Here is a 9,686-nt window from a genome sequence, read left to right on the forward strand (position 1 = left end):
TTTTTTTTTTTTTTTTTTTTTTTTTTTTTTTTTTTTTTTTTTTTACTATTTCCAAATCTAACCTTCCTCTCTTTTCATGTATCTACTCCAAGTTTTTTCTATTTTTTTTTATTTGAATATGTTTTTCAGATCTTTCTTTTCCCTCTCTTCTTCTCTTTCTTGTCTATCTATTTTTGCTAGAATAGATAATTTCTAATTTACACAGTTACAAATCTCTATTTCATATCTAAATAATTGCTAATATCCTTCCTACAAGGAAAAGGTAAATCTGATTACTAACTTTTCAAATGACATCTCTTCCTTTATCTGCCTACCATCTTTCCATTATTTGTTTTACGATCTCTTTATTATTGTCTAACTATCTCTCCATCATTATTGTCTAACCATCTCTCCATCATTATTGTCTAACCATCTCTCCATTATATGCATTTTTTCCTCTGAAACTATTTTCCTTCTATTTCAGTTTTGTTTGCTGAATTATTGATAGTGAATGAGGGAGGTATTTGGGGGAGGAGGGGGGAGATTAAAGGGGAGGTGATCAGTTATTTTTTCCTTCCTTATTTTTTTATTTTTATTTTAATATATATATATATATATATATATTAAACCTAACAGGGGCATTACGCTGCTGATAGTAAGGCTACTTACTTGGTTGGCTTTACCGAAAGTTCTATCTATCTCAAAATTTTCCTGATTTGGTCATTTTTGTTTTTCTCTAAAGTGGCCTTATGTTGTCATTTTTCTCTACGACTGTTATTTTATTTTATTTATTATTTATTTATTTATTATTATTATTATTTTTAGGGATTGTGGTATAGGTTTGGCTGAGGTAATGTAGGGAAGAGGGTGTGGAGGCTAGTGGAAAGATGGGAAATCCGTTACTATTAATTTCTTTTTTTAGCGGTGTTATAGCTATGTTGCATTATGATTACGAACATTTTATATACAACCCTGAGATGATGTTATTGATGATGAATGTCGGAAGGTTTATGCATGCATATTACTTAGAGTAATATGAGAAGAGAAGAGTATGTGGGGTTGTATCACATGATGAAATTAAGATGAAAACTGTAGGGATCTCATGCATATTGTGTGTTCATTTACATCGGGATACTTCCCCTTTTATGATGAGGAGTATGGTCGCGTACACTACGATGATGATCATGCCGTGCATGATATTCTAGGGTTTGACCTCCAGACCTCCGGCTACAGACAACTAACCTGACTATGTGAGGCCCATTAGGGTGCGAACTGCCTTATGGATTCATGCTCACACGCGTGGGTGTATGTAGGGAAGATGAAAGGCGTCAATTCGACAGCCTTACCCGTCTTAGGAATTGCGAAGAGAACTCCCATCAAGCTGGGGACTTGGACTCGACGAACTGACTTTGTGATAGTCTTGATGGATGACTTCGACATCGTGTTAGGGATGAATTTCTTACTAGAAAACAAAGTCATCCCCATGCCCCTTTAGTAATAACAAGGTCAAACCCGACGATTATCCACAAAAATAGCCGCTAGTCAGGAAGGGTGAAAAAGATGTCAGCACTATAGTTGAAACAAGATCTAAGCCATGATGAACCTACCCTCGCTGCCATTACTGCACCGGAAGAGGGATGCTCGAACAAGCCAATCCCAACAAAATTCTCACGGTCAACTCAAAAATACCGCGACAAGAGACAAGGAAGTCAGATAAAATATTTATCTCTACCCAGCAAAACAAATAGGGAGGTTGATGTCATATAAAGACAGAATCGCCTACCACAAACAAATGTCATACGTCTGAACCCGAGCGAGCTAGTTGAATTCTATGAGCAGCCAAATGACTTATTAACAGTTGGGTTAAAAGGCCCACAAATACCACGGTTAGTGATCACCCAAGGGTTAGAGAGAGACACCAAGCCAAAACTGAGCTGAGGAGGGGAGACATATTCAAACCACGAAAACAACACATGGTCAAATAGAAGTACCATCCAGAAAAAGAAGGGTCGGTCCAAAGCGTCAACCACGAAAGTGTTAGATAAAAACTTGTGGTTTCGTTTATTTAGGTTATTCATGTTTTGCTCAAAATTAGTTAGTTGAATCTTATTTTTAAAACAATATGATTGGACTCTACACTTAGAATAGAATAACATATTCTTCGTTGGCCATTTGTGCCATGTTTATGCCCAACATGTCCGTCACTTCCACCATTTGGCCATTTGTTTTAAAGAGTACAATCAAATGAGAAATATAAGCACCTTGGAGCAACAATAAATTTCAAATAAATTTCAAATCTTTGGTTCTCTTACTCCTCCTGTTATTTTCTTGCGCTGTGTTTTTTTCTTCTTCCAACAATTTTCTTTGCTGGTTTTTCTCCGTCCAAGGATTTCCTCTCACCAGCGAATTGTTCAATCAAAAGACATCAAGTGGTATCAAAGCAGGGTTAATCTATCGGTGGTATATCATTGTGAAGGAGCCAAATTTATCAAACTCAAGTTTATTAGCTCAATTTCTTAGAACATCGTTCTAATAACGCACAGTTCAAGGTAGAAGAAAATGCACCAAAGCACGAAAATACACACGTTGTGGGGTCCATCCTGGACCATGTCTACACCTGCAAGGGCTAAAATGTTGGTTATAAACTTGTTTTTATTATTATTTTATTTCTGGTGTTTATTTCTCCATGAAAAAAGGTCGGAAATCTTGTAAGTAGGGGAAGAAACTAGTTTGTAGGGAGTGGAAGGAGTGGTGGAGTGGTTGCTGATTTGTAGCAGAAATAGGTAAATTTTTTAGTTTATAAAGAAAATGGTGCCAAGTTCTAAAGACACCACAAAAAAGAAGAAATAATTTGTGTCTTCGTTTATTCTCCCCTTCTGTTGGGTTTTTTTTCTTCTTACAATTGGTATCAGAGCATTAAGATCAAGGTCAGTTTTCAATCATGTCTCACTTAGAGATTGAGCGGTCAAGAAGGGAGAGAGATCAAAAAATTAGACAGGAATCGAGTGACAAGAGCCAAAACACCGGTGCAATAGAAGGTGATGCCTCACATGAGGTGAGTGTACGGATTCAAGAAAAGGAGGGATCTGTCACACTCAAATACCCGATGCTGACAAAATGCAACTATGCAGCTTGGGAAATTAAGATGGAGGTATTTATGATGGCACAAGGTGTTTGGGAGGCAATTGAGTCACCCGAAACAGTAGATAACCGTAAAGATAAGATGACTTTAGCAGCTATTTATCAAAGTATTGGAGAAGATACGTTGCTACAGTTGGGTGCCAAGAAAACGGCCAAGGAAGCCTAGATCATGCTGAAAAATATGAATCTAGGTGTGGAAAGAGTGAAAGAAGTTAGAACGCGGACTCTTTGGCGGGAGTTTGAAGCATTGAGGATGGGTGATTCAGAAAGTATTGATGAGTATTCTGGAAAACTCACCATTATTGTCAACAAATTGAGAGGCCTCGGCAATACTGTGGATGATATCCAAGTAGTTAAGAAACTTCTACGATCCACTTCTGCAAAGTTTCTTCAAATTACCTCAACGATTGAGGAGTTCAATGATCTCAAAATGAAATCCGTTGATGAGATTATTGGATCACTCAAGGCACATGAAGAAAGGTTGCAAGGGTTTGGAGAAAAAGATGAAACCGTTCTCCTCACTCATGCAGAATGGAAGGAACGAGAGACTGCAAAATCCTCAAAGAAAGAATGGAAGGATCAAGGTAGTTCCAGAAGAGGCAGGGGACGGGGTCGCAAAAGATGGAGAGGCCGTGGGAGAAGTGATTGGCATCGAGGAGATGAAGGAGAGTCGCAAACTCAGAAGAAGAGATTAGACAAGAGTAAAATTAAATGTTTCAGGTGTCAGAAAATGGGACACTTCGCATCAGAGTGTTCCACAAGAGACGAACAACTCAACCTGATAGAGATACAAAAGGATGAGGAGTCTTCACTGCTGATGATAGAGGCGTGTGAAATTAAAACCACACATGACAAAGAGCCTAAATTTGTGATGTTGAATGAAACTATAGTGCCGCCACCAGACAATATTGGAGTTGAAAATTTCTGGTTCTTAGATACTGGAGCAAGCAACCACATGTCAGGAGAAAGGAGGGTGTTTCGTGAGCTCGACACATCTGTTGTTGGAAAGGTACGCTTCGGTGATAACTCTGTAATAGACATTTGTGGTCGAGGAATAGTGCTCTTCAAATGCAAAATGGATGAGCACTTGATCTTATCGCAAGTCTATTACATACCTAAACTTAAGAGCAATATTATAAGTTTGGGACAACTGGATGAGAGTGGAAATAAAATTGTCAGAGAACAGTGTGATGAAGATATATGACAGAGCTAGGAGCCTGATTATTATGGTGACCAGACAATCCAACAGATTGTATGTAGTAAACCTGAAGCTTGCGGATCAGGTGTGTTTAATGACAAATATCAGTAACAGTGGTTGGCGCTGGCACGTGAGGTATGGACACCTAAATCATCACTCTTTAAAGCAATTAAATGACAAGATAATGGTTGAAGGGTTGTCGAGAATCACCCAGGTCAATCAATTATGCGATGGGTGTTTAATTGGAAAGTAGCATAGGACTCCTTGTCCCTGAACAACAACATATCGTGCGAAGGAGTCATTGGATCTTGCCCATGGAGATCTATGTGGACCTATTTCGCCAATGACGTATGGAGGTAACAAATATTGTATGTTACTAGTGGATGATTGTTCACGATTTATGTGGGTGTTTATGTTGAAAAACAAGAATGAAACACTGCTGGTGTTTAAAAAATTCAAGATCAGTGTGGAGGTAGAGAAAGGCATGAAGATTAAGAGCTTTAGAACGGACCGTGGAGGAGAGTTTGTATCTACTGCTTTTAAAGACTGTTGCGAGAATGAAGGCATGAAGAGACTTCTTACTGCACCATTTTCACCACAGCAAAATGGCGTAGTAGAAAGGCGTAATCAAACGATGGTAGAGATGGCCAGATGTATGTTAAAGAGCAAAGAGATGCCTGCAAAATTTTGGGGAGAGGCTATCAAAACTGCCGTGTATATTCTGAACAGATCGCCAACAAAAGGACTTGCAGATGGTACACCGTACCAAGCTTGGTTTGACAAGATACCAAAGGTTCATCACTTTAAAATCTTCGGGTGTCTTGCTCATGCCAAGAATACATATTCACACCTTACTAAACTTGCTGATAGGAGTGTGAAGACAATTATGTTGGGATATGAAGATGGAACCAAAGCTTACCGACTATTGGATCCACAAAAGATCAGAATTATGGTGAGCAGGGATGTGGTGTTCAAAGAGGAGAAAAAGTGGTGTTGGGAAGAAATCACAAACGGTGATGATGAACAAAGAGGAACTTTCACCGTTCAAATTTCAGAAAAACAGAGTAGAACAGAGGAGAGGAATATTGAAAATATTGAAGTTGATCTAGAAGAAAGACAAAGGGAAAATTCGTTCTCAACTTTATCAACGTCGGACAGTACCTCAAATGCATCATCATCAAGCTCATCAACGCTGAAAAAATTCAGGTTTCTAGAAGATATTTATAGAGAACTGAACGAAGCAGAGGAGGAAGCAATGGACCTTTGTTTTCTTTCTATAGAGGAGCCAACCTCATATGAGGAAGCTGTTAAGAATGAAAACTGGAGGAATGCCATGATGTCTGAAATTCTCTCCATCGAAAAGAACAGAATGTGGGAACTCACAGACTTGCTGAAGAATCATAAAGCAATCGACATCAAATGGATTTTCAAATTAAAGAAAAATCCAGATGGAGAAATCATGAAACACAAATCCGTGATCTATCTCCTAATGGAGATTTAATTAGATACTAACTGACAGCAATCTAAACAAATACGTGATCTTTAACACTCCTCCTTGTTTAGATGCTGTGAACTCCAAGCTTTTTTCTGAACACCCATCTTGCTCCAATTATTTTTCTGTTTAGAGGTCGATCAACCAACTCCCAGATTTTGTTTTTCTCGATCACTGAAAGCTCCTCCTCGGACAGGTGCATCATCAACCAAAGCATCTTGTCGTTCATCTTTAGACTCTTCTAACATGCCAACAAAGATGCCAACTTCTGACTTTTTGTCAAGCTTATCACGCTCTACCTGTGGAATGTAAATGAAGCAAAGACACCCAAATACTCTAACGAACTTTAAAGAAGGTTTGTAACCATACCAAACTTCAAATGGTGTCGGGTCCTTCACAACTTTTGTTGAAATTCGATTTTGCAAGCATATAATAGTGTTTGCTGCTTTTCCCCAAAAACGTTTTGGAAGATCCTTCTCATGAAGCATGCATCTCGTCATCTCCATTATGAATCTATTCCTCCTGACACTGACGCCATTCTGTTGAGGAGTGTATGGTGTTGTCAATTGATGTTCAATTCTAGCCTCTTCACAAGACCTATTAAAAGTTTCTGAAGTGTTCTCTTTGCCATTATCTAATCTTACAGTCTGAATCAAGCATGTACCTTCATTCTCAACTCTGGCTTTGAATTTCCAAAATACACCCGCAACTTCTGACTTTTGCTTCAGCAAGAATATCCAACACATTCTTGTTAGATCATTAATAAAAACAATGTAATAAAGATTACCATTTAGTGATGGTGTTCGCTGAGGACCACAAAGATCAGTATGAACCAGTTGCAGCTTTTTCGAGCCTCTCCATGCCTGTTTAGGAAAGGATTGCCTATGTTGCTTCCCAAAGTTACAAGCACGGTAAGGAGACATGTCATCATCAATGACAGTGAGTTCTTCTACCAGCTTCTTTGACTGTATCTGAAGCAAACCTCGATGATGAAAGTGTCCAAGTCTTTTGTGCCAAGTCCCAGGGGCACCAGCTCTGGATATAAAGGCCGTCGGATTTAGAGCAAAGCTTTTTCCTTTCATTTTGACGTTGAACAAGTCTTTGCCACTAGCATCTTTGATCAAGCACCGCTTATTCTCAAACAACACTTTATAACCTTTATTAAGTAACTGACCAACGCTCAAGAGATTTTGATCAATTTTAGGCACAAATAAAACATCTGAAATAAATTTTGTACCTTCATAGCTTGTTATAGCTACTGTGCCTTTTCCCTTGACTTCCAAGTGTTCACCATTGCCAATCCTCACTCTCTTATCTTCAGTGTCTCTTAATTCCTCAAAAGACTCCTTGTCATATGTCATGTGATTTGTGCACCCACTGTCAATCAACCATCTCTAGCTTGATTCTTTGCTTGAGGAAGAAGTAACATAAACAATTGATCTTCTTCTTCTTCTTCTTCTTGATCAACGACCTGTGCATCTACTTCTTTCACCAGATTTTTGGCTTTGCAGATCACAGCTTCATGTCCAAGTTGATTGCATTTGGAGCAGAAGGCGTCAGGTCTTCTCCAACACTTGTATGGTGGATGACCTTTCTTCTCACAATGGCGGCAAGGTGGATAGGATTTTTTGAAACCTCCTCCTTTTGTCTTTTGATAATTGGCAGATGAATCTCCATACGTCAATTGATTTTTAAAATTTTTGTTGTTTTTATACCTGTGGCTGTCTTAATGATTAACAAGTAAGGCACCTTTAATCACCCCTTCTTGTCTCATAGACCTCCTTTGTTCTTGCGCTTGTAAAGCATTCAAGAGCTCTGTAAGAGAAATCTTTGACAAGTCTTTGGTGTTCTCCAGAGTAGTAATGGTGGCTTCAAACTTCTCTGGAAGAGTGACTAGCAGCTTTTCAACGATCCTGGAATCATTTAATACAGAACCAAGCAATCTCACCTTGTTGGCGATGCTGAGAAGTCTGTCAGAGTACTCTTTTACTGACTCTGACTCCTTCATCTTCTGCAACTCGAAATCCCTGATCAAATTCAGGACTTTCATTCCACGAATCCTCTCATCTCCTTCATATTCAGCCTTGAGATAATCTCAGATTTCTTTTGTTGTTTTGAGGGACATTATTCGCATGAAGATCATTTCAGATACAGCGGCAAATAGGCAAGCTTTTGCCTTTGATTTCCTTGTCTTCTTTTCTTTCTGTAATTTGATTTGTGCTACAGTAGGATTTGCTGGAAGCGGAGGGACCTCGTAATCCTCTTCTATTGCTTCCCAAAGATCCAAGGCCTCCAAATAAGTTTCCATACGAACTGCCCACATTTGATAATTGTCTCCATCGAAGACTGGTGGTGCAACAGCTGAAAAACTTGATTCTCCCATTTTGATCTCACAGATCCCTTAAGAAGGTTGCTCTGATACCAATTGTTAGTGAAAGAAGGATCGATTGAATGATTGATGAGAAGATTAAATTTTGAAGAGCAAGAATGCTCTATATATACACAGAGAATAGAAAGAGATCTACAAAATCTACCTAAAAATCTGCAGAAAATCTGGTAACAAACCAGTAAACAAATCAAAATAAAATCTAATCAAATCAAAAAACTAAATCAAATAAAAACTAGATCTATCTCCTAACAGAGATTTAATTAGATATTAACTGACAGCAATCTAAACAAATACGTGATCTTTAACAAGTTGAAGCAATGATAATCAGCACATATGTGGATGACTTAATCATAGCCGGCTCAAACAAACAAGTTATAGCTGAGTTCAAGGAAGAGATGCACTAGAAATTTGAGATGAGCGATCTTGGACTTTTGAGCTATTACTTGGGTATTGAGGTACGACAAAGCAGTGAATCAATCACTTTATGTCAGGCCGGATATGCAATAAAAATCCTAGAGAAGCTAGGAATGAGGGAGTGCAATCCTTGTTCGATTCCCATGGAACCAAGAATGAAGATGAGCAAACATGGAAATGGAGAACCTGCGGTTAACAAAACACTTTACAGAAGGGTTATTGGAAGCTTACGCTATCTAGTTAATACCCGGCCCGACATAGCCTACTTAGTTGGTGTGATGAGTAGATACATGGAGACACCAACAACTTCACATCTCATAGCAGTAAAACAAATATTAAGGTATGTGAAAGGTACTCTAAGTCTTGGCTGCGTTTATAAGAAGCTATCGAATGTGGAGCTGGTAGGATTTAGCGACAGTGATATGGCTGGGGATATTGATGATAGGAATAGTACAACTGGAGTGTTGTACTATTTGGGAGTAAATCCAATAACCTGGATATCACAGAAGCAAAAGGTGGTGGCTTTGTCATCATGCGAGGCTGAGTATATAGCCGCAACTGCTGGAACATGTCAAGGAGTATGGTTGGGCAAGATTTTTAGTAACATCAGTCAACTTCCAGTAAAACCCAAGCTTAATGTTGACAACAAGTCAGCTATAGCATTGGCGAAAAATCCTGTTTACCATGATCGAAGTAAACACATTGATACCAGATTTCATTTTATTCGCCAATGTGTACAAACTGAAGCTATTGAATTGGAATATGTGAACACAGATGAACAGTTGGCGGATATTCTGACAAAGCCGTTAGCAGGACAACGGTTTCTGGAGTTAAGAGAGAAAATTGGCTTGAAGAAAGTCTATTAAACATAGTTAAACAAGTTTAGAGAAGTGATTGTTGGTTATAAACTTGTTTTTATTATTTGTTTTTTTATTATTATTTTATTTCTAGTGTTTATTTCTCCATGAAAAAATGTAGGAAATATTGTAAGTAGGGGAAGGAACTAGTTTGTAGGGAGTGGAATAGTAGGAGTGGAAGGAGTGGTGGAGTGGTTGCTGATTTGTAGCAGAAAT

This window comes from Cucurbita moschata, unplaced genomic scaffold, assembly GCF_002738365.1.
Source record: "Cucurbita moschata cultivar Rifu unplaced genomic scaffold, Cmos_1.0 Cmo_Scf00026, whole genome shotgun sequence".
NCBI lineage: Eukaryota > Viridiplantae > Streptophyta > Magnoliopsida > Cucurbitales > Cucurbitaceae > Cucurbita > Cucurbita moschata.